This window comes from Macaca nemestrina, chromosome 5 (assembly GCF_043159975.1).
Source record: "Macaca nemestrina isolate mMacNem1 chromosome 5, mMacNem.hap1, whole genome shotgun sequence".
NCBI classification, from domain to species: Eukaryota; Metazoa; Chordata; class Mammalia; order Primates; family Cercopithecidae; genus Macaca; species Macaca nemestrina.
The window spans coordinates 132,611,208-132,636,500 of NC_092129.1; the positions used below are offsets into that span (position 1 = coordinate 132,611,208).

At 35.1% G+C, this 25,293-nt stretch overlaps 1 non-coding gene across 3 annotated transcripts in view; it reads left to right on the top strand.

Moving 5' to 3' along the window:
- LOC105490938 (uncharacterized) overlaps positions 1 to 25,293 on the top strand; it is a 202,177-nt gene that overhangs the window by 120,020 nt on the left and 56,864 nt on the right. Inside the window, exons 2-6 of one of the 3 annotated variants that reach the window (XR_011623666.1) lie at positions 1,887 to 2,038; positions 3,655 to 3,723; positions 7,936 to 8,150; positions 9,114 to 9,236; positions 17,954 to 18,679. This is a non-coding gene — a transcript (uncharacterized protein). Of the gene's footprint in view, positions 1 to 1,886; positions 2,039 to 3,654; positions 3,724 to 7,935; positions 8,151 to 9,113; positions 9,237 to 17,953; positions 18,680 to 25,293 lie in introns of those variants that run through there. The other 2 variants (XR_011623664.1, XR_011623665.1) reach the window with 2 other exon arrangements.

Below are 25,293 nucleotides of genomic sequence, written 5' to 3' on the forward strand. Positions count from 1 at the left end.
TCCAACCAGACGACAGAGTGAAACTCCTTCTCAACTCCATCTCAACAAAAAAAAAAAAAAGAAAGAAAAAAAGAAAAGTTATGCTGTCACACTATCATCTCTCCAGGATCCCTTTATTTTTTAGTTTAAATAAATTCTATTCCCTTTTGTATTATCCCTCATCCACTTCCAAACTTTCCTAAAATGTTATTTTGATATACCTTAGAATGGAGCTATGTTAATGTGTATAATACGGTCTGTAACGTTTTATATCTTCTGCAGAATGAAAATTCTATGCATCAAGATTTATTGATGTTGTTCGCATATACTCAATGTTATGTAACTAAATATATATACTACAATTAATTTTTCAGTTGAATCATTTGGATTGCTTATGCTATGTTTAACAGAGCACTTATTGTTTCATTGGAGCTACGCTTAATTTTTTAAATACTAAATGTTGCATATTGCTCTACATTGGTCTTAGTGTATAAGAAGAGGTATACCTTATAATAGTATGCTCTTCATAGAAAGCATAACATTTCTTGAAATTTCAAAAAGCATAGGTAAGTACTTATTAATAAACTGAGCATATTAGAGAATCTTAGAGTTATGATACAGGCAACAAGGAAACAAGGAGAAATGTGTTCCACTTCCCTTCTTCTCAATTGTCTTTTGCTCTAATTCCTTTGTGATTTTCTGTTTCTTCATGACTTTGTCTCAGAATTCCTGTTGCCTTTGCATCTTAAGCTGCAAATACTCACAGAAAAGACTGGGATTCTTGCTGCAGTGACTGACATTACCTTGAATTTCTGTTGCCATACCTGTGCCTTGCAGTTTGGCAGTATGAGAGTCATTGGTAGGATGTTTTGTCTAAATGGGACAGCCACATTTGAAGTTGCATAGTCTATAACCTCCAGTAAAGTGTACATGTTGGATAGTTATGCATCATAGTACAAAGATATGTATGGTATTATATAATATATTATATATATAATATATTATATTCCCTTCATTGTTTCTATGCTACCGAATGCATGTCTAGACATCCTACCAAATGTCAATGCAAGCATGGATCTTCTGTGCACAGGTCTCAAGTGATCAGGGCTTGTCTGCAATGCCACTCTTAAACAGTCAGATCAATACAGTCACACTATTATTGTTTGTTTGTTTATTTTTTTCCACTTTGCTAACAGAAAATGTTATCTGAATACAAGATTTCTTTTTGTTTTCTAAGCAGAAAGTAACATATGACCAGAACTCAAGAGGGAAAAAGTTAGCTGATGAATAAATGCCCAAGAACTTGGGAAGGAAGTATATATTTTTATTACCCACTAAGCCACGATAAGGGTTATTATCATGAGATAATCATTCCTCTGGAGCAATACGAGACAGGGGACACAGCTGAGTGCGATCATGCCCATGGGATGTGATTAGCTCATGATAACAGCATCCCCTGAACTCATTGCTATTATGAAATGTCTATTTCCCCCCATTTTCTATATATAAATAAATGATTTTGGCGGACAGATTCAATTCCCACAAACTGCAAGTTTGCATTAAAATGCTTCAGCTGTGAGATTCACAGATATTAATTTACCCTTTTGGAATGTTGAACAGTCAATCAGAATCTTTCTTCGTCTCAAGCTGTTTTATGATATTATTACAATGTATTTTGCGACGGAACGGCGGGTAAAGCAAGTTTCAGAGAAATAGGCTTGTTTGGGCTCGATTTAGTTGCTTGAGGGAAACCTCTACATAAAATGACTCTGCCTGCTCACTAAGGCATCCTAACTTTCTCATTATTTTTTTCCTGCCTGACTCAATTTCTTTGCTGCATTTTAGAAGTCTGAAGTTCATTCCTCTAACTAGATTAATAAAAGCAGATTTCTCATTTCATATTTCAGAATTGACAGAGGAAATACTGCCCTGGTAATGTCAGAGTGAAGTGAGAAAATACTAGTCCCAAATTTGGGATTTTAAAATTAACTTTGAAATCGGATTGATTTTTGGATTTATCAATAAATGAGAAGTTTTGATATAATAACAAGACTGGCGGGTATGTATACTTTATTATAAATTTATTTGAAGTTTGTGAAAATAGCACAATTAATTTATAAAAATTAAAAAGTCAGGCTGGGTGCAGTGGTTCACGCTTGTAATCCCCACACTTTGGGAAACTGAGCCAAGAGGATTGCTTTGAGGCCGGGAGTTTGAGACCAGCCTGGGCAACATAGTGAGACCCCCATCTCTACAAAAAAATTAGCCAGAATAGGTAGTATGTGCCTGAAGGCTACTCAGGAGGTGGAAGTGGAGTATTGCTTGAACCCAGGAGTTCGATGCTGCAGTGAGCTAAGAAGGTGCCACTGCACTCTTACCTGGGTGACAGAGTAAGACCCCATCTCTCTTAAAAAAAAAAAAAAAAAAAAAAGTCAATGTCATTTCCATCAGCTAAAGAATGTTGGGTAATAATCTCCTTGGCCATGCTTATGAAAAGCAGAAACATAAACTAGATTATAGACTATTAAAGCATTTTTTTCTCTATATTAAAAAATATTTGTGGCACATGTGTTAATAGTATTAGAATGAATATCTGGTGTAAAAAATAAGGATTGAATCTAAAAACTAAAGAAAGGAAAAAGTGGCATCTTCTTTTTCTTCAAATATATTTTATGGTTGTGGTCAGGCAACCTTTTTCTCATTCCATGCATGTATGTGTTGTTCTAATTTTTAGGAGAACATACAAGCAGTCATCATTTAATTAGAGAGTGTACTTAATTAAGCAATACAAAATTTGCTGCTTATCATTATTCTTCTTCTCTATGAATGTTATTACTTTTATGGTGTGAATGATGAAAGAAGCTTGCTTCACACCACATTAAGCCAGAAGAGGAAGGAGCTCATGCACTAACTTACACAGAGCATCTGATAAAAATACAAATTCAGTGATCAACTCTGGAATTATCAAGTGGACATAAATGAATAGTGTTATGATATGAATTTAAAATATAAGTATTAATAATGTTTCATGAGTTATTAGAGTTACATTTTTCTTTTTGTTAAAAAGTCTTGGAATGAAATTCTGGCTTGTGTAGTTCTGAAAAGGAAATTTCCTTCCTATTGTGACTGTCAGTTTTATGTGTGAATTTGACTAGTCTGAAGTATTCAGTTATTCAATCAAGTAGAATATTAAATCGATTTTTATATAATTTCTTATATGAATATTTTAGAGGGTCTTGACTAGGTGTCCTTTTGTAGCATTGAATGGGATATTCATGGGGATGTTAAAATAAGTAGGTTTTCTTTTTCAGTGATACAGTTGTCAAATCGAAGATATTTTTGATATTTTGATTGTCTAATTTTCCTTTCCACCTTTTATTTTTCTCTTTCAAGCTGCATTTGGACATTGTGCAAATTATTTTTTGGGCCCTATGATTAAAGACTTCTGAGGTCACATCAAAACAGGAGGTTGAAAATGCTAGTTAAAATAGTTGGGTAATAAAAAAGATGTTAAATGCCATCTTCTTACCCTAAAAATAGGATTTTCTTTTTTTTTTTTTTTTTTTTTGAAGACTGAAATTTGGAGAACTTAAAAAAACGGTGCTAAGTTTGGTGAAAGTAGAAAGATATATGGAAGGCTAGGTTACATGTATAGTATTTGATTATATATCATAGGTGTCAAGAACATTCTGGAATCATGGTTCTAACACAGATTCTAGACATCTCCTAGTCCAACCCCTTGAGGTAAGCGATGTTAAATACTAACAATTCAGGAGTTAATGATCACAAAGTCTATTTTTAAAATATGTAGGATAAATTATTAAAGAACTTTCTCACGTTGGTTTTGCATGCATTTTACCTACAAGTTTTTATAGTTTACCTAAAGCATTCTGATGTTTATATCAAGTATGGAATAAAATATGAATTTGCACAATTAATATGTATATATAGATAGATAAATGTAATATGTGGTAATTGGAACAGATCTCTACTTAGAGAGTTCAGTAGTAGGCAGGGTTTGAAAGTCAATAATTTATAAATGAAGCTGATAAATAGAACACATTAATTCAAGATACAGCAGACAGCTGAGAACTGAAAAAGCTAACACTTCAACAGCTACCTTCTTTTAGTCACGTTATAATTTTCTATGCTGCATAATGTAGTCCTTCCCTCTCCCAGAGGTACCAATAGAGGCTGGAACTAGAAAGATTAAAATATTACCTCTAACAGTATGTAAAAGTTGATTTGTAATTAAAAAAAAAGCAATTATTTTCATTAGTCAACATATTTCTGTTCTCTCATCCCACCCTCATCTCAAATTTTGAGCATGAATATTAGAAAATTTAAGTTAAAAAAAACCCTAGAAAATATGAATAAATTCTGAATTATATGTTTTATTTTCATGCGTAGATATAACTATTACCATGAAAATATGTTAACCTAATGAATCCCAAAAAATAGGATGAATATAATGAGAATTTGTCATTGTACTAAAACTAAATTTATGACACCATACTTTCACCTTTAATATCATTTCCTCTTTATTGTCAAGAAATGTATCTAAGCAAATTCTCATAGAACACTAGTCATAGCAAACAAAGCTTTCATAGCAGTAATCTTGAAAAACAAAGCCTTTTGGTGTATATTCTTCTTACTTTTAAAAGTAAATATTAAAACATATTACAATAACAAAATGGGTTAACTTTGTTTAACATAGGGTTTCCTACATTCATTTGACCACAGAATGCCACACCTGTACCTCTCCTGCCAACACCATTAATACCAGTCAACTGATGTTTCCACAAATCACTTTGGGAAATCTAGTGTTGGCCTAGATTGTTGGTGGAATTAGAGGAAGAGTCAGTCCTATTTTTCCATAAAGGGCCAAATAGTGAAGATTTTATAATCTGTAGGCCACATATGGTGTGTGTTTCATATTTGCTTTTGGAGTTACAACACTTCAAAAATGTAGAAAACGTTTTTTGCTTGAGAGTCAGTAGGATGCAGGTCTGAATTGGCCTGTGAGCCATAATTTATTGACCCCTGGATTAGAGGATACAAATAAAAAATAATGACTAAGAAGAGAAAAAATCAATTAATAAATAATTAAAACACACGTGTAGATAACCAAGTGGAATTTTGGCTAAATGGTCATAAATATTGATATGTAAAACAGTAGACATAAACAATAAATGCTTTTATTTCATAATTATGCAATTAGAAAATATATTTAGATATGCATTTAGTTAGAAATCTTTACACCATGAACAAAAAATCAACTCAAGATGGATTAAAGAATTAAATGTGAAACCTAAACCTACAGAAATCCTTGACAATAACCTGGGAAATACCATTCTGGACACAGGCTCTGGCAAAGATTTCATGAGGAAGACACCAAAAGCAATGGTAACAAAAACAAATTTGATAAATTGGATCTAATTAAAGAGCATCTACACAGCAAAAGAAACTATAAACTGAGTAAACAGACAATGCACAGAATGGGGACAAATATTTGCAAACTATGTATCTAACGAAGACCTAATATCCAGAATCTACGAGGAACTTAAATCAGCAAGCAAAAAACAAACAACCGCATAAAAAACTGGGCAAAGGACAGGAACAGACATTTCTCAAAAGAAGACATATATGCAGTCAACAAGCACAAGAAAAAAATGCTTAAACGTTACTAATCATTAGATAAATGTAAATCAAAACCACAATAAGATACCATCTCACACCATTCAAAATGGCTATATTGAAAAGTCAAAAATAACAGATGCTGGTGAGATTGTGGAGAAAAGGGAACACTTCCACACTACTTGTGGGAATGTAAATTAGTTCAGCCACTGTGGAGAGCAGTTTGGTGATTTCTCAAGGCAGAATTACTATTTGACCCAGCCATCCCACTGTTGGGTACATACTCATAGGAATATAAATTGTTCTACCACAAAGCCACATGCATGTGTACATTGCAGCACTATTCACAATAGCAAAGACATGGAGGCCAGGCGTCTTGGCTTACGCCTGTAATCCCAGCACTTTGGGAGGCCAAGGTGGGTGGATCATGAGGTCAGGAGTTCGAGACCAGCCTGGCCAACAGAGTGAAACTCCATCTCTCCTAAAACAAAAATACAAAAATTAACTGAATATGGTGGCAGGCACCTGTAGTCCCAGCTACTCAGGAGGCTGAGGCCAGTGAATTGTTTGAACCCAGGAGGTGGAGGTTGCAGTGAGCCAAGACCACGCCATTGCACTACAGCCTGGGTGACAGAGCAAGACTCCATCTCAAAGAAAAAAAAAAAGAAAAAGAAAAGACATGGAATCAACCTAAATGCCCATTAACAGTAGACTGAATAAAGAAAATGTGGTACTAATACACCATGGAATACTATGCAGCCATAAAAAAGAATGAGATCATGTCATTTGCAGGGACATGGATAGAGCTGGAGGCCATTGTCCTAAGTGAACAGAAAACCAAACACCACATGTTCTCACTTATAAGTGGAAGCTAAACCTTGATTACATAGGGACATACAGAAGAGAACAACAGACACCGGAACCTATTGGAGGGTGGACGGAGGCAGGAGGGTGAAGACCTAAAAACTACCTGTTGGTTACTATGCTTTCCATCTAGGTGTTGATCTATGTTCCTAACACCTGTGACATGCAAGTTATCTATATAACAAACCCACACATGTACCCCCAGACCTAAAATAAAAGTTAAAAAAAATTAAAAGTAAATTATACAAAGATGGGTTGATTCAAGATGGCTGAGTATCAAATGTCAATTTTACGAAGTCTTTATTAGAGCACTTGGTGGTCCTTAGATTCTTACAGTATTTATGCCCTATTTGAGTAAAGATAAGGTTATATACAAGTACTTCTTGCTCTTAAGATTCACCTATAAGAAAATTATGAGTTAGTATGCAATTTGGAATAAACGGCTTAGAGCCAATTAAGAAGAAAGAAAAATTTGAATTTTGGGTCTAGATTCATAGTTCTCTATTGCTAGTGCTACATCACCTGGAGAGAAATAGATTAAATATATTTAAGTATATTTACGCATATTAAATATATTTAAATATGTTGGGCAATGAGAAAAGTATGTACTAAGAATGCCTATTTTCATGTATTCATTAATTGAGAAAGCAAATGTTTATTTAAATCTATATTCAAGATATCATGTGTTTACAGTAATAAATATTTGGAGACAATATTAACTTTCAAGTGTAGACTATCTTTCATTGCTACAATGAAATTATACATGCCTTATATGAAATTAAAAAATTAAAAAGCATTTTTAATTACAATTAAAATATAAGTAGAAAAAATGAAAGTACAAAACAGAACACATACTGTGTTTGTGAACACAAGTTTATACACAAATGCACAAATATCTACACATGTGCATGTTGATATATTTCTTTGAAAATGATGGAAACAAATTTGGAAAGAAATTTAAAAGTAGTTAACTTTGGCAAGTGGTATTGCTTTTTGCAGATTTTCTATTTTTAAGATATTTTATGCAACAGAGATTTTATGTCTTTTTCAAAAGAAATGCATGCTAGTGTTATTCGTTTGTTGTTTGCTTTTAAAATCTATTCCCTGGCTTTGAAAAGCTTACATTCATTGTATTTCTGGGTTTGCCGATCGAGAATCCCCAAATAAACTGAATATAAAGTAGAAATTTCAATTTGCAAAATACCTGGGTGGAAATAAAGCATTTCTGGCAAAAATGAATAGTGAACTGCATCTCTCTTTCTTCAGATGATAGTGTGGTTGCGTGGTTCTGTACCTTTCATGTGTTGAGACCACGAAGCCGGCAGACTGAGGTGTTAAACATGCCCTCATTTTATGACTTTAGTAATTCACACATCCCTGAGCTTGGCCAGATGGGGATGCCTCTCTTTGTTTAATCTAATATCTCTATTGCATTAATTTTTTCTCCTTTTGTAGCCCAACTGGATAGCTTTATTGAGCTGCTCACGATGCTTCCTGGATCCCCACCGTCCAACTCCCTGAGAGTTGTCAGTTGGCTAGGCATACAACAGCCTGTGGAAGATGGCCTACCATTCCTTCTGATGTTCTTGCTTTAGGACTGACACTGCCTGGCCTGAATCTGATGTGCCATATGACTGACTGCCTAATTACCTTTATCTTCTCCCTCCTAGGTATACCTTAACTTCTAACAAAAAGGGTTTCAACATCACTGTTGAACAGAAAACAGTTTTGTTTTGTTTGTTTGTTTGTTAACATAGTTTATTATTTTTTTCCAAGGGTTTAAAACCTCCAATCCTAAACGGCAGAATGTGACCCTCTGCAAATAGCTCAGGTCTTTGAGGTCGAAGGACTCCCTCACTGCACGTCTGTCTTGACAGATTGAGGCCCTAAAACAACATAGCTTAGTCACACACTAACCAGCAGGGAGAAAGTCTGTGCCTTTTATTAAAGCCTACCTACTGGCTTAGTGTTTGGAATTCAGTTCTACCTATAAATCATCATCAGAGCATACAACCCAGCGTGTTCAAGAGCTTTGCTTAAACATCAAAGGAAGACCACAGACAAGCACTATGATAGAAATATAACTAATCACTTGCAAATACATCTTTCCTGTCAGTAGGAGCTTAACCTTTCTGTTTAATGTGACTAGGAAAGAAATTCAGTTATCTCCATTCTATATGTTTTCTTTAAAGAGGCATAGAATTTTTCTATGAAAAAAGAGTATTTGTTCTTAATACAGACCAGCGTAGCATTTCAGAAGTCTACAGTTGAAGAGAGCAACAAAAAGCTGAAGTCTGTCCAATAGTAAATGCTGTTTATCACCTAATGAAAGACACATTACTTCTATGAATCTTATATCTGCTAGGAAAATCTCAATTTTGATCAAGTGGCACTGGGCTAAAAGTAAAGCATAATAAATATATTTATTTTAAAAATGGGGGAAATAGTTTCTATTTGTTTGTTGGCTGGCAGTGAATACAATTTGATGCTTTGTGGTACATTCATTGGGATCAATTTAGCTTCATCCGCTGCTCGTGGTTTTATCCATTCATGAGGGGCCTAGGAAGGATTTACTTGAGGTGCTCAGAAAATCCTAGAATCTATAAACTGTTCCTTTAATTTGAATGCTACAGATTACAGATGAAAGTTTGGTCACCTGTGTGGATCAGTGGGATTAGAGACATCAAAGCAAGTAAAAATAAGGAAGACAAGCAGAGAAACAACAAACAAAAAGAACTCCATCACTGAAACCGAAGGTAGTGCCAAGGGAATTGGAAGGTTTGGGTAGAAATATTGTATTCCAAAGTGGATTTGTGCTCATGCTGTTGCTGTTTATAAATCTAGGATAAATTGTGGAGACATGAAGTCTTAGAGTCAGCATATCTGAGAAAGGAATCGTCTATTATTTTCTGATTTGATATTTCTGTACAGTATAGATAATCTTGATTTTCAAATGTTTATGTGTAATAAGTGTTTTTATGGAGGCTGTAGCATATTTGGTATTGATATTTGTGAGGTTTTAATATGTACACATATATGTGAATGTTTGTGTATATAAGAGTTGGTATAGTCTAGTGATATTAAGACTCATATTAACCTTAAAATAAAGTAAAAAGAGTAAAAATATTGAGTTTGACAAAACTAAGAAAGAATCCTGGATCCACTGGTGTAAGTTTTGGAATCATAGGGAATATTAATACTTATTTTATAGTTGTGAGAATTAGATGGGCTGTCTCATAGAAATGCCCAATGCATTTTAACAATCCTGTAACTCGTACCTAGTAATAGTAGTATCAAAAAACAACATAGGGGTTAGTACCTTTATGCCTTACAACTGGATGTGTCAAGGTAAGATTTACTCAACCTCAATTACTCTCAGTATTTTCTTATCTAGGATTTAATAATGATAAGCTTAAAATTAAAAAACAAGACCAGGTGTTTGTAGGTTACCTATTGGATACTGTGTTTATTACCTGGGTGACAAAATAATTTGTACACCAAACCCCTGCACCACACAATTTAGCTATATAACAAACTGCATATGTACCACTGAACCTAAAATAAAAGGTAAAACAAAACAAAAAACTACCTTACATTTTCTGATACTGATAGCAGAATTTTAACAAGAGTTGTTAGGTTCACCTATATCTGGAGTCTGGAACAACCTCTCCATTCTCCTCTAGTTTCAAATATACCAACTATACTAAATAGAGCATGTATATGGTCTCTTCTCACTCACTACTCCCCTAGCCTCATGTTTTACCTTAGAAAATGTACTCTGTTTAGAGACATGGCTCCTATATGTGGGCACATTCACATATATCAAGGTTAATAGCCACTTTCCCACTGGCAAATGCTAATCCATAGTGCCAATGAGTCTTCATTAGAATAAAATATAACTGTTGTGCCCATTTAAATAAAGCATTTCTGACAACATCACAGAATGATTACACTATAAAAATGCTAATGCACATCCAGTGTTTTGAGAGAGATTGTAAGATCCTTGAGGGCAAGGATTTGTTCTATCCTTAGGTTATGTACTCTATAGACAACAGTGGAACACTTAATGATTTTGTTTTTAACAGCTAACTAATTCTCCTTGTTTTGAGAAAAACTTAAGAGTGAAAATAACTTCCTCAGGCATCCTTCTTAGAAGAAGAAAATAGATTGGCAATTTTCGGAAATCAGGTCTGCAGGATCTTAAGACCATTACAAACTTCTGTGATATTCAGTTCAGAGTTTCCCAAGAAAACAGAAAATTAACAAGTCTCTGAGACTTGCCCCTTTACAGATGTCCTCCAGAAAGGAGGGTGGATAAGCCCTTGCTAAGTAATCCTGTCCAGAGCAATTTCCCTCTGCTCTCAATCTCCTGAGAACTCCTTCTCCTTCCACATCTCATTCCTTTATGTTTAGATCTTCTACCTTTGCATTGAAGGTTCATTCATGATTATGTATAGAATTCATTAAAAGCAATGCTCTGAACCTCATAAGCTACTGAAAAGATTAACATTAGAAGATTTGGAATGAGTGGTGGTGGCCATAATAAAATGTCTGCTGAAAATAGCTATTCTGGTAATTAACTAAGTACTAGCACAGTACAGCTAAGTGTCATAGTGGGGTGGGTGAGTGTATTAGTTTGCTCTCATGCTGCTAATAAAACATACCTGAGACTTGGTAACTTATAAAGAAAAAGAGGTTTAATGGACTCACAGTTCCACGTGGCTGGGGAAGCCTCACAGTCATGGTGGAGGGTGAAGGAGAAGCAAAGTCATGTCTTACATGGCGGCAGGCAAGGAGAGCTTGTATAGGAAAACTGACTTTTATAAAACCAACAGACCTTATGGGACTTACTCACTGTCATGAGAACAGCAGGGGAAAGACCCACCCCCATGATTCAATTACCTCCCACCAGGTCCCTCCCACAACATGTGGGAATTATGGGAGTTATAATTCAAGATGAGATTTAGGTGGAGACACAGCCAAACCATATAAATGGGGATGGAGGTTAGGAGTGGAATTTGAGAGCAACAGGTGAGCATTACCAGTGTACTAAAAAGCAGTCACAAAGGCTTCCTTTATAGTCACTCAACATATAACAAGATGAGAGAAAGTACTAAGTGGGATATTCTGATTAATTCAGAGGCCATGAAAAAAACTGATCACGTTAGTAATATTTATTAAATACAAGCTAAGCATACATTCAAATTTCATTAGTAGTTTTATAACTTCATCTTATGGAATTTGCAGAGTATTCTTCTGCTATTCAGAATCTATTTGTTAAACAAATGTATGTGTATTTAAAAATATATATTAAGTATTTTATTAAAAATATGTCCTAATTGATTCATTAATGGTACTTGAATATGCAAAGAACATACAACTGTTTTCTGTGCATCAGTTTCCTTAGATGATATTTATTTTATCCTTGGTTTTATGTGTAATGTTGCTAAGTTTCTGTGGTAACTCAATCACTTTATATAAAATAGAGATTTTTGGAAGCTTTGAGGGCTGTTCAAATGATGAAGTCAAAATAGTTCTTCATAAATGCCAACATTTTGTGGGGACGTCAAACAATAATTACTTTGGGAAATAGGTAAAACATGATAAAATTGTAAAGTAGTGAATAGTTCTGATTACGTGAACTCAAATATTTATTACTGCCCAGTAGAAATAATTGGCATTTGTCCTAATTTCATAGAATTCCCATGAGTGACAAACAGACTTGCTAGAATAAGAGGACTAGATTCTTACCTTGGCTCTAAGAAAGGGTGTCTAGGTAAGGCAGTAATATTTTGGAAAAGTCCTAAATATCAGATTCAAGGAGCTTAGCAAGAGCAGGTGCCAAATTGAAGGTCAGCAGTTCTGTTGTAGTCATGAGTTTGGGAGGAATAGCATGAACTGATATTTTGAGTTCCCAGATTTTTTTTGACAGCCTACTCAACAGAGAGACAGTTTCCAAGGGCTATTAGCTGCATGACTCAAGATATTCATTTGCTCAGCTACATGGTTCAGGAGAGAGGAGATGGCAGGAGGCACAGGGCTGATTACTGAGAGTCCCTCCCATGCCTCTCAAATGGAGTCAATTCTGCTTGCTCATAAACCTACTGAAAGAGGAGTTTGTAGTACAGGAAACACATGCCTCAGATGACTCAGATATCTGGTAGCATAATATATATTATCATAAAAGCAGGCTGGGAAAAATAATGCCAAAGTTAATAACTTTCAAAAGATAGAGAAAAATCATGTTCTTCCAATAAAATTGAATCATATGATCCAACCAGAATATATTTACTCTGTCGAACTGGGCTTATATATGGGTAACTTATGAAGAAACTGCTTATAAACTTCACCTTTGGTAAACTGAACTAGAATAAATTTCAATTGTCTATCACTTTGCTGCCACTGTAAGGACCAGAATCCCCTTACAGTGGATACAGGGGAAAAATACTTTTCTTTTGAAAAAGAATAATGTCTGTCTTATAGAATATTAAACTTCACAGGTGATGTACATGTGACATATTAGCAGCAGATGACAAATGTCTAGTTTCATAGGTCTGGAAGAGGCTCATTGGGCAAAATACTTGGTAAAGGTGAGTAGATCAAGAAGCCTAGAGTTAAACATGTGTGGGTAACAAAGCCTGCCTAACCCTTCTTCCATTAGGTAGCTGCTTACATAAGTAACTATGAATAGTTCACTTCTCACCATTTTCCAATAAAAAAATTTAAACAAAGTAGCAAATTTGATACTATGTTAATTTATGTTAGTATATAGTAGCATATTACTAAAAAAATTATCTGATACTGATACTTGATAACCTAATCTTCACATTATATCCTGAGACTTTATCATGAGACCTACAGGAAACATTTTTCTAACCAAAGTTGAGAATTCTCATCTTTTGGAATTTGGACAGACCCATATTGAAAAGTATGCTCTCAAAGAGGTGGTTTTATCTGTAATATACAAAAAGTTTGCAAGATTTTCAGTGGCTAATAAGAGAATGAAGAGCAAAGAAGAAAAATTGTTGGCTCCAAAATAGAAATGGAAACATCAAAATTATTATCAGTTTATGTTAAATTAAATGTCTCAAAAATGTAATACCCCAACTAGTCAACTACAACTTAACTCATAACATTTTAGACACACACACACACACACACACACACACACACACCTGTATAAAGTGTAATGTGGATACATTTTAATATCTGATGGGGGCTTATAAAAGTAAGAAGATTGAGGGCAAAGGAAGATGTGAAAATAGTCCTTCCCACAAAATCCCACTTACAGAGAGAAAAAAAAAATCATAACATTGTTTAAGGAGGATCTGTCACACATTTTTAGCTTTGTGCCTTCTAATTGCTGTTTGATAAACAACTAAAAAATGTTTGTTTTATTTATTAATACTACTTAATGTTTTCATCACCAGAGCAGCCACAGACTTGCCCTCTCTTTAGTATTAGGTGCTGCTGATGTCTAATTATACTAAAAGACATTCAGGTTTGCAGACCGCCACATCTTTAATCTTATCCCTTTCTCCTTCTTCTTCTTCTTCTTCTTCCTCCCGCCTTCCTCCTTCTCCCTCTCCTTCTCCTCCCCCTCCTTCTCCTCTCCCTCCTCCCTCTCCTCCTCCTCCCCCTCCTTCTCCTCCTCCTCCCCCTCCTTCTCCTCCTCCTCTTCCTCTTGTTCTTCTTCTTCTTCTCCTCTTCCTCCTCTTCCTCCTCCTCTTCTTCTTTCTTTTTTAGTACTGAACAAAATGCATCTCCTCCTAGTGGTAGTATATGGGAAATCACAGGCTTATTTTCTTATACCACTGTGACAGAATGTCATTTCAATTGCCTTATTAACCATATGAAAAAATATATCACAACACTGAGAAAAATTCTCAGTTATCTATATCTTCCCCCTCAGGCTATTGTCATGAGCCACTGGCATACTAAGGAGAGTGTACTAATTCAGTTGTCAGCGGCCTCACCTATTAAAAAAGGGGGAAATACCAGCAAAAAATATGAAACCCATAATAAGGGTGCTGAAGAGGTCTGGATAGCTCTGTCCACTTGTAGTTCTGAATTAAGCACTTTCCCAAAAAATGTGCCATTTGAATTGTCAAGGAGAATGCTGCTGTCACCCACATCTGGCTTGCTAATGAAACATTAACAATATTGTGAGAGCAGCTTCCCCTGGCTGTGTTTGGGGAACATGAGACTGGACGCTCATGCTTGCAGTTTCCAAGTGGGGTGTAAATATATTTTACCTCACAGTGTTTTTGTAAGAATAGGGAACTCTTGAGAAAGTTCTGAAAATGTAAAGTTCTGGAAATCGGATCAGAGTTCTTAAAGAAGACAAAAATAATAGGTTTTATGAGACTAAAACCAGAATCAATAGTAGAAAATTTAAATTTGTTAACTTTTCATCAGATTTCTGACAATATGCTAAATTTCTAAAACTGATTTCTGAAAGTCTTTGCTATATCACTCTAGGAAAATACTAAGATTTTATTAACTGATGTTCTCTGACTATACATCAGATTTATAAATCACTGAATATAGGAAGAAGTATGACAGCTGATGTCTTAAGCATATGTAAGACCTGCTTTTTCATAGCAACTAAAATCAGAGACTGTATATAATGAAAATGATGTTTAAATCCTAGGCTTTATATATATTGGAGTAACATTTTATCATAAAACATGAGGTTACCAAAACAGCATTATACTATTCATAGTACTATGGCAGACCAGGCACTCTGTAGAGTGATTTCTGGTTGATCTCCTTTAACTCAGACAACGATAATAGGCAAAGTATGCATTAACATAGCTCATCTTATACAGAGGAGTGAAATATTGCCCAGAGTGTATGTTCTTCATCAGCCGTCATATATCTAATAAGTGTTAGCATCATGATTTGAACCCAGGACTGACTCCAGAGTCTATGACTTTCCTCTGTACCACAACTCGGAGTAAATCAGCACCATGAGTTTTAACCCTGAATTCATGTAGAGAATCAGAGACTGGCAAAGCAAGTGCATTAATACATATTATTTAAAATATATTTAATACTTAAAAATTACTCACAAATTATAAGACAATGGAAACATAAGTAAAGTGTTTTTTCCTACTTTTAGGAAGTCTTCCTCACTTAAATGTAAATATTATTAATAACTCTATGTGCTTGTTACCATTAATTTCTGTATTAATTTAACAGAAATTCTTAAAGGATGCCAGTGGATAAAGCATGCGAAAGCCACACTTAGCTTCCATGTGGCCTTTAAAACTCATTTCCTTTTAAATATGGTAAGAATATCATTGAGTGCTCTGACAGTATGCAATGGAGAACATAAGATGTGCAATCTTTTATACTTACAGTGTTCAATCATGTAATTCCCTGGTGAGACTTTCATTCTAGATAGTTCGTCCCTCTACAAACTATCTACAAATGGTGTCTAGGGCTCCGACCTTAGGCCTATGCCATGTCAGCACTTCATACGGTATTCTTTCTCTGTCCTCATTGCTATCTTGCATCTTTTCTTGGTTCTGTAGTGCATTTTTTTAATAAGAAATGTGATTGGCCTGGCTTGTCAGAATCCAATGTAGGGCGTCACTGCAAAACTTATGGATTGGTGACTCTTGAGTCAGATGCACATCCCTCATTCAATCAGCTGAGCAAACGATAGGGCCTCTGGGTGGGTGGTTTCCTTCACATGGGGATGTGGGCTCGCAGGCACATGAAAAACTATAAAGGACCTTATAGAGAATGAAAAGTCTTTATATAATTGGTAGAAGGGAGACAATAAATCCTTTAGCATGTCAGATACCACAGTTACAATCTAAGATAACTCACTAGAGTGCAATTCTGGCACAAGATACATTCATTGGTCTTCTTGGAGTAAATAATTTCTGCTGGACTCTAAGCTCTAGGGATACCTGTGGATAAAGAAGCCTGTAAAATGTCCAAGAGTAAGGTGGATAAAATATTTTTCTCTAGATCCATATAGACCTGGGTTTGAATACTTCATCTGCTACTTGAATGTCTTTCCTAAGTGTTTGGTGTCTTGGTTTTCACAACCTTAAAATCAAACACACACATACACACACACAAACACAAAACCTTTCCTAGTTTTTTGAAGCATGTAAAAATATCTAAAGCAATGCTTGTGAAGTGCTTCTTACTACTGAAAATTGCTTTAGAAAATAGAATTTCTGAGGCATTACGATTCTTCTACCAAAATATCTGAATGATAATAGTAATTATGAATTTCAGTTACATACTTGATCTCTCTTTCAAATAATCATGGACAATACCAGATTTATATTGTTTAATTCCAGCTTGGTCATTACTTAAGGACCTAGAGCAATTCTCCTCTAAGTCTCATCTGTGAAGTGGTGGTCAAAACTTACCTGTGAAGAATATTGTGAAATTAAAGATAAAGTATGGAAAACATCTAATATTCCAAGAAACTCAGAGCACTCAAGCCCCTCCCAGTATGTAGCTAAACTTGGGTCTCTCTGGAAAAGTTTATTATCTCCCAAATCCATTATTAGCACTTTATTCTGGATTCTATTCTCACTCACCCATCAAGTTAATAATGGTTTTTTTTTTTTTTTTTTTTTTTTTTTTTTTTTTTTTTTGCAACCCTGGGTGTAGAGGGGTGTGTGTGTATGTGTGTGTGTGTATGTAGGGGTTGGTCGGTTTTTACAGATCATTCAGTGTCGTGAGTAGATATTCCCTTTCATTAGTTCTTATGGCTTACAACCTTAGAGACCTTAAAGAAAATCATTGCTTTCCTTCCCTTTCAAGCAGAGGGAAGAAGACATATCATTACTCTCTCTGGGTGCTTGATTTAGAGTTTAAGTTTGGGAGAGTTAATAACTGAGGTCTCAAGGTGGTGATAAGATCGAGTAATATAATTCATACGGGAAGTGCAAACTTGGAGTTCCATGGTGAGTGAGGGCTTATTAGATCAAGAGAGCAAGAAAAGAGATTGCAACTGGAGATACAGGGTTCTCAAACAAGTGACTTTTGTTACAATGGGTTTTTATGTCCCCACCACGTGGGCATGTTGCCTCCTCACCTTCTGTGCTTTAATAATTCAGGTTATAACATCATGCCCTGGTGGTACTTCTATTGAATCAGTTTGTATGCCTTACCCAGTGTTGGTACAACTATTCTATTTTCCACTGCTATGTATGCCTTCACTTCTGATCTCACGCTGTTCTCTGACTTGATGCTTTGCTCCTATGTTCCATTTGATTGAGGATGTTTTATAGGTTCTGTGGTCACCAGCCAGCTTCTTACAGTCTTACAGATCTGATCCTGAAACATCCTGATCCTAGATTCTGGTATCACATCTGTGATCCATATATGCTAATATGCTAATGTCATTACTATTATAATGCTTATACTATGCTATTAATATACTATGATATTTGTAATGCTAATGTCATATTAACTATCATGCTATTATTTGACCCAGTGACCGGTGATTCTTAAACTAGCCCACTGACTGACCAGCAGCCTTAGCATCATCTGAGACCGAATCGAAAGCTCTGAGGGTGAGATCCAGCGATCTGTGTTTTAACACACCTTCCGGGGATGCTGATACACACTAAAGTAAGAGAACCACTGGTCCAGGCTATGGGGTGTGGAGGCAGCCACACTGTAGCGTGAGTCAAAGGGTATGTTCACTGGCTTCAACTTCCTCTTTAGAGCCCAATCGTTATAGTGCTGTTCCTTTACCTAAAGGCTTGCTTCTGCCTAGTAAACTTTGGAAAGGCTAATATATATATTAAGCTACTAACTGTAATTTGTAATTTCATGTAAATTTGTTTATATATTTTTTCCTCACAACAGGTTTCAGAATGACTAATTTTAAAAATCATTTGATTATTACATTTAACTCCAAAATCCAGCAAACATTTATAAGGTTCCTACTGTGCTATTTTCTAAGGAAGATACAAAGAAAGTATAAGATATAGTTCTGGCCATTGGACTACTTCTGAGTTCTCTATGGGGGGGAAATATATATATAATGAGTAAATTGGAAAGCAAACAAGGACAATATATAAACTAGTGCATAGTTTTAGTGGTGTATCTTGTATACTTACATGTCATAAGAATTTGGAGAGTGAAATGAGAAATGTAGTTAATTTGATAATGTTTTACAGATAAAATAAATCTTGTGGAAATGAAAAGTTAGATGATGGAGATGGTATGAATTTATATAATTAAGATTAATTTTGTTTTTTGGTTATTTTATTAAATAAAATCAAATAACATCTAAAAGACAGATAAATTGTGAGAATTTACCTGTGCTTTTCTGATGCTCCATGAAATCAAATTTCATGATATCAAATATGCATTTTCTTAATGTTCCTTGTTGAAAGACATCTGTTTATTCTAAAAAGAAATAAAAGAAGAAATATTATTTTTCACATATCAGATATTATGGATAGCTCTATAAAAATGTTCTGTATTTTGGCCAGTACCATTTCAAGCTCCAATTATATAAATACATATAAATGTTTTATAAAGAATTTTTTAAGATGTTGACATCTTCAACTCCCAAACTTGTCTTTATTTCTAAATTACTTATCAAAACTGTTTATTTGAAAGAATAACGAGATGTCGCTACACAGCAATTAGAATGGCCAAAATCTAGAACACCAACACCAGCTGCTGGTTAGAATGTGGATCAACAGAAACTCTCATTCATTGTTGATGGGAATGTAAAACTGTACAGCCACTTTGGAAGACAGTTTGGTGGTTTCCTATAAAACTACACATATTCTTACCATATGATCCAGTAATCATGCTCCTTGGTATTTACTCAGAGGTGTTGGTGTTGAATACCTGTGACCACACAAAAAGCAGCACACATATTTATAGCAGCTTTATTCATAATTGCCAAAACTCTTAAACAATCAAGATGTCCATCAGTAGGTTAATGCATAAATTGTGGTACTTTCAGACAATGCAATATATTTAACACTACAAAGAAATGAACTATCAAGCCATGAAAAGACATGGAGGAGGCCCGGGCATGGTGGCTTATGCCTGTGGTCTCAGCACTTTGGGAGGCCAAAGTGGGCAAATCACTTGAGCCCAGGAGTTCGAGACCAGCCTGGGCAACATGGCAAAACTCTGACTTTATAAAAAATATTTTAAAAATTAAAAAAAAAAACAGTACCAGGCATGGTGACACAAGCCTGCAATCCCAGCAACTTGGGAAGCTGAGGTGGGTGGATTGATTTAGCTCAGGATGTTGAAGCTGCAGTGAACTATGATCACACCACTGCACTCCAGCTTGGGTGACAGAGAGAGACCCTATCTCAAAAATGAAAACCAAACCAAACCAAAACAAAAGACATGGAGGAAATGTAAATGCCTATTACCAAGTGAAAGAAGTCAGTCTGAAAGGCTACAGACTGTATGATTCCAACTATGTGACATTCTAGAAAAGACAAATTGATAGAGACAGTAAAAAGATCAATGGTTTACAGGAGTTGGGGGAAGGAAGAGGTGAATAGGTAGAGCAGAAAGGATTTTCAGAGCATTGAAACTGCTCTGTACTCTGTAATATAAGGCATAAAATAACATATCTGCTATAATAGTGGATACATGTCATTATACCTTTGTCCAAACCTATAGAATGTACAACATCAGGAGTGAGCCCTAATGTGAACTAAGGACTCTGGGTGATAACGTTGTGTCAATATAGGCTCATCAATTGTAATAATGTACCATTCCGGTAATGGATGTTGATAATGAGGGAGGCTATGCTATGCATGTTTAGGGGCACATGGTACATGGGAAATCTCTACTTTCTGCTCAGTTTTGCTGTGAATCTGAAACTGCTCTTTAAAATAACACCCATTTTGAAAAACTAAAAAAAAAAAGAAAGAAAGAAAAATCATTTGAAACAAAGGACAATCCAAAACAGTCGAACGTCTTTTATTTCAATGGAATCTGTTGTATCATTGACTTTTTAAGCCTAATATCTTAATAAAAGGAATATAACTTATGGACTATTATTGTATAATAAATTGACATTTTTAAATTAAATAATTGACATTTTTATATTAAAGTTTATGAGAAGACACTATGTAATTGTACTTACTAAATTCTGTGGTTCAGAAAATTACTTATTAGTTTCGACAAAACAGAAACCACTGATATTATTTCTGTGGTACATTATCAGATTGCAATAACTAAGGAATACAACTAAAGTTAGCTACAGTTTTAGTTACATTTGGAATCGTCAGTTTAGTGTAGTTAGCAGTTCAAATTGTGGAAATGTGTTGATAGAAAACATATTTTAAAAACCAAATATTAGGTAAGTTTTAACATGTATGTCTCAGAAACTGAACTTAGAGTTCTAATTATTAAAGTATCATAAGACAGAATGGTGGAGTAGAAAGCACAATGTATGGTGATGTAGAAAACACAGGCTGCACGCCAACACTGAGGATAATGGTATGTGTGACCTGGGGAACATTAGTTAAATCTGTGGACCTTAGTCCTATCATCTATAAAATGAACTGTTGGGCTACATGATGTAAAAAATGATTTTCAAGGTCAATAATTATATTAATAATTATAAATTAATTTTATAAGAAGTTGACAAGTTACATAAGGTTCAAAAAGGTTAGACAACTTTCCTAAAGTTATACAGTTAGAAAAAAGCAGAATTGGGACTCAAACTAAGTGTTTGAGCATATAGGTAGCCCATTTAACCCATTTATGACTTAGGTTTATCCTTCTCATATTTGAATAAAAATATAATTGATTGTATTTTGTAGAGTCTTATAAAACTTAGAATACTTGTATCTTATGCCGGGCATGGTGACTCACGCCTGTAATCCCAGCACTTTGGGAGGCTGAGGCAGGTGGATCACAGGGTCAAGAGATTGAGACCATCCTGGTCAACATGGTGAAACCCCATCTCTACTAAAATAAATACAAAAATTAGCAGGGCATGGTGGCACGTGCCTGTAGTCCCAGGTGCTCAGGAGGCTGAGGCAGGAGAATCACCTGAACCCGGGAGACAGAGGTTGCAGTGAGCAGAGATCCTGCCACTGCACTCCAGCCTGGTGATAGAGTGAGACTTGGTCTCAAAAAAAAAAAAAAAAAGAATACTTGTATCTTACAAGATAGTCCCACTCTGTGAACCTGACTTGAGAAGCTGAGCAATACTGTACCCTAATTATCTATTTTAATATATGATCATCTAAAACATTTGAATAAATATACATGATGTGTTTAAATTAACAGAAACTATTTTGAGTTATTGGTCTTATGTTTTGTATTGCCCTTTCTGAGTTATCTAATCAGGAAGTTATTTCTTCAATGTCCTGTAACCAAATATTATAAAAAGATTTTTCGCTTATGATTTCTATTACTATATTTAACTGTGTTGCGTGTTGAAAACTCATTAGATAATTTATCAAGGCATGAGCTCACTAATATTGGAGCATGAGACATTTCTTTAATCCTCTGCAAAGCCTAATTCGGCTTTCCCTCTGAAGTTTAACATATTATACATTGGCCACTGAGTTTTGCGTCAGAAATCTGAACTTTTAATGTCTGCAAGCAATTAGCCTTTTAAACTACGTCTACAGGTGGGTGTTTAGGGGGAGAAAAGTATTTGAAAGTGATTTTTTTTTCCTCATCTAATACCTTTTGGATTGTTATTTTCTCCTTTTACTATATAACTTTCTCACATGGGCTATTTGAAAAATTAAATCCCCTCTTTTAGGTTGTAAACTGGCCTCATTAAACTCAATAGTTTGGTATGACTGGGAGATTTTTGCATAAATAACCTGTATCAACTCCTTGGTCCCTGACCATAATGTAGGACAGGGAAGCTGCTTTGGGTCATGCAGACATGGACACACACACACGTATACACACACTCACGCAATGTCTCCATTTGCTTCCTTTTTATCTATTGAAGTGGGTTATGGCTTCGTACAGAACATTACAAAGCACTAAAACTTAAAGGCAGCATTTCCTTTTGATTGAATGACTGCTTTAAGCCGGGCCCACATGTAATCCAAGAACTTATTGTTCTGATATGTACAAGCAAGGCTAAGGCTTCTTGTCACATTAATGAAAGGAGAGAAAACTCAGAAAATGTAACCCCTTATTGGAAAACTTGTACCCAACTAGAAGACAAAAATTGATTTATATTTTCTTTCTTCTAATGTCTCTGTTGTGTAACTCCATTGTTTTAGTAGAAGAACTTTCAAACTTTTTTTTCTCCCAGCACACAATTTAAAATAATGAAGTGTTTCCATCAAAAACAAATTTACATGGTCACTATTGCTCTACAGAAATGAAAGAATTTTTAGGACTGGATGATAGAAGGAAACTTTGCCTGGCTCTCAACACTATGATGAGTTTTTAAAAATTAATAAATAGTATATTTTTATGATAATAAAAGGGAATTATATAGACATGTCTTTGAGTTTCAAAAGTAAATCATAATATTTTTCCAGCCAAGAGCTTATCCTGGATGAAGTGAAGATGGGGTAAAATGGGTGGGAAAGCAGGTATGATGTTGAGGGGACTGATGTAAACTTTATCCTCATCAACATCTTTAGTCCTTTCTTAATTCTGAGGGTGATGTGGTTTTAGGAGAAAAATCAGTGGCCTATTGTCTCCTGGAATTCAACTCCAGGAACATTTTCCATAATTATATTCAGTGTTTAATGGGGGTGAAACCCAGGCAGAATAGGGCATTTCTTATTAGTATCAATTTCTTTTGCTTTACTCTTTGTAAACTCACTGTCTACCCAACTCTGCCTGGAAGCCTTTGCTCACGCCACCATTAAATGGCGTAGCCAAGGTTTAAGTCCAGCACCAGAGCTCACCTTCTAAATCACTGGTTAACTCACATCATGGTTGAGCAACTTGCCCAGGTCTCACAGCGAAGTGCAGAGAAAGATAAAGACTATGAATAAGGTGACTGTAACTCACAGTTTGTCCGGGCAATCTCAGTTTATAATTATTACTCCTGCATGAGTAATATTGAAAGAAACAGTATTACTTATGGAGAATTAATACTGATAAACTGAGATTGAACCAGCTTCGTCAATATTATATGGTTACTTTAGCACTACAATTGTAATTAAAATGCTACTTTGCTCATACTTTTTTATTTACCCAAATTTGTTTGATTCAAATAAGTTTATTTATTTAGGTATTTTTTTTTTAAACTCAGCAACGTACCAAAGCATTTCATCTACAGATCAGATTATCTCCATCTATGGCATTTCACTCAAGCCAAGTAAAAAGCTATTTCTCATATGAAAAATAAATAACAGGCCCTAGTAAGAAAAATAGTAATACACTCTTTGTAAGTGTGTGGTCAAATTATATTAAAAAAAAATAGTTTGAGGCTAGAAGAAATAGGAGAGAAGCAGACACATTTTTAGACATGTCATAACATTTACAGTGATTTTAGGTGAAAAGAGCAGTAAATTTCAATAGACTGAAAAAATTTGCAGCACAGCAGGCCTAGGGGGGAAAAAAAAATCTGTCTTTTACCAAGATCTTAAAAACTTCTGTTGTCAAAGGCCTCTTGAAATGTGAAGATGCTGTATATTGTCTTCAGAATTCTGCATTTATCCTATTGTTATTTTAGCATTTTCTAAAATGTCTGCAATCCTCTGTGGGATCCTTGAAAGTAACGCAAGTTTATAAAGGTGTCTTCAATAACGCTTAGTGCTATCACTAATGAATATTGAGACTAAGGTCTGCCATGAATAAGTCTCATGCCTACTTAAATGCTTCTGGTTAATGGTGAGGAGAGCCAAAGAGAGGAGCCATCTAATCTCAGTTGCCGTCCTCCTTCTCCTGACTTTCTCGATGCCCTTGTTTATAAGTGTCCTAGCTCCAGCCATTTCTGCCACGTAATACTTATTTTATTTTATTTAACTTTTCCTAGAATGGTCTATGTTTTACTCATCAGCTTCAAAACTCTGCTCAGACTCAGCTTCAGGCATGATTATGATATCTTTATATGGTGCTGGAGAACCTTTGATCATGTTAGAGCTGGGTATAGAAACCAGGGCTGGGCCAAAACAAACAAACAAAAAAAAATAGAGGTTTCATTTATTGGGATTCTTTTCCCTCATTTTGAAATTCCAGTGCCCACATACACACACACCCCCCCCTAAAATCTATGTTAATGAGTACATCCATACAAATGAAGCACATACATTTTAGAACTCAACGTATACATGAAGGTTGCCTGTTCCAGTGCCCTTATATATGATTTTCAGCTATCATCAAAAGTTTTGTTTGTTCCTGCTCACTCTTCTTTAATGATAGAGTTTAAAATGGCAGTGCATCCCTGATGATGAAAAGAAAGATAATGATCAGGTTTTTTATATTCTCCCAATGATTTACTTTGTTGACTAACACACTTGTGTGTTCCTAGTGGGTTACAAGTGGGACGAATATTCACCTAAATCTTTTGGGGTAGTTGCAGAGGCCAGGAGTGGCCAGAATTCCTGCAGCAATTGTCCTGTCTTGTTTGTAAAGCCCATGGTACTTTATAAACACAGGTATTTTCTTCATGTGCTATCACTTAGGAAAGTTTTCTTGAACGAACCCATTAAAAATCATAATAATGATGGTTTCAACAGCACTGTATTTGGTAAATAAATCTGGGAATATTGGAATCTTAAACTCATTCAAGACTGGCTGTCTACAGAGCCAGTCTACTCTAGGTGTCTGAAATGTTCTTTTCATTTCTAGGTAATTATGAATACAGTGGGCCCCTTGCACTTAAAGCTATATCCAAAAGTG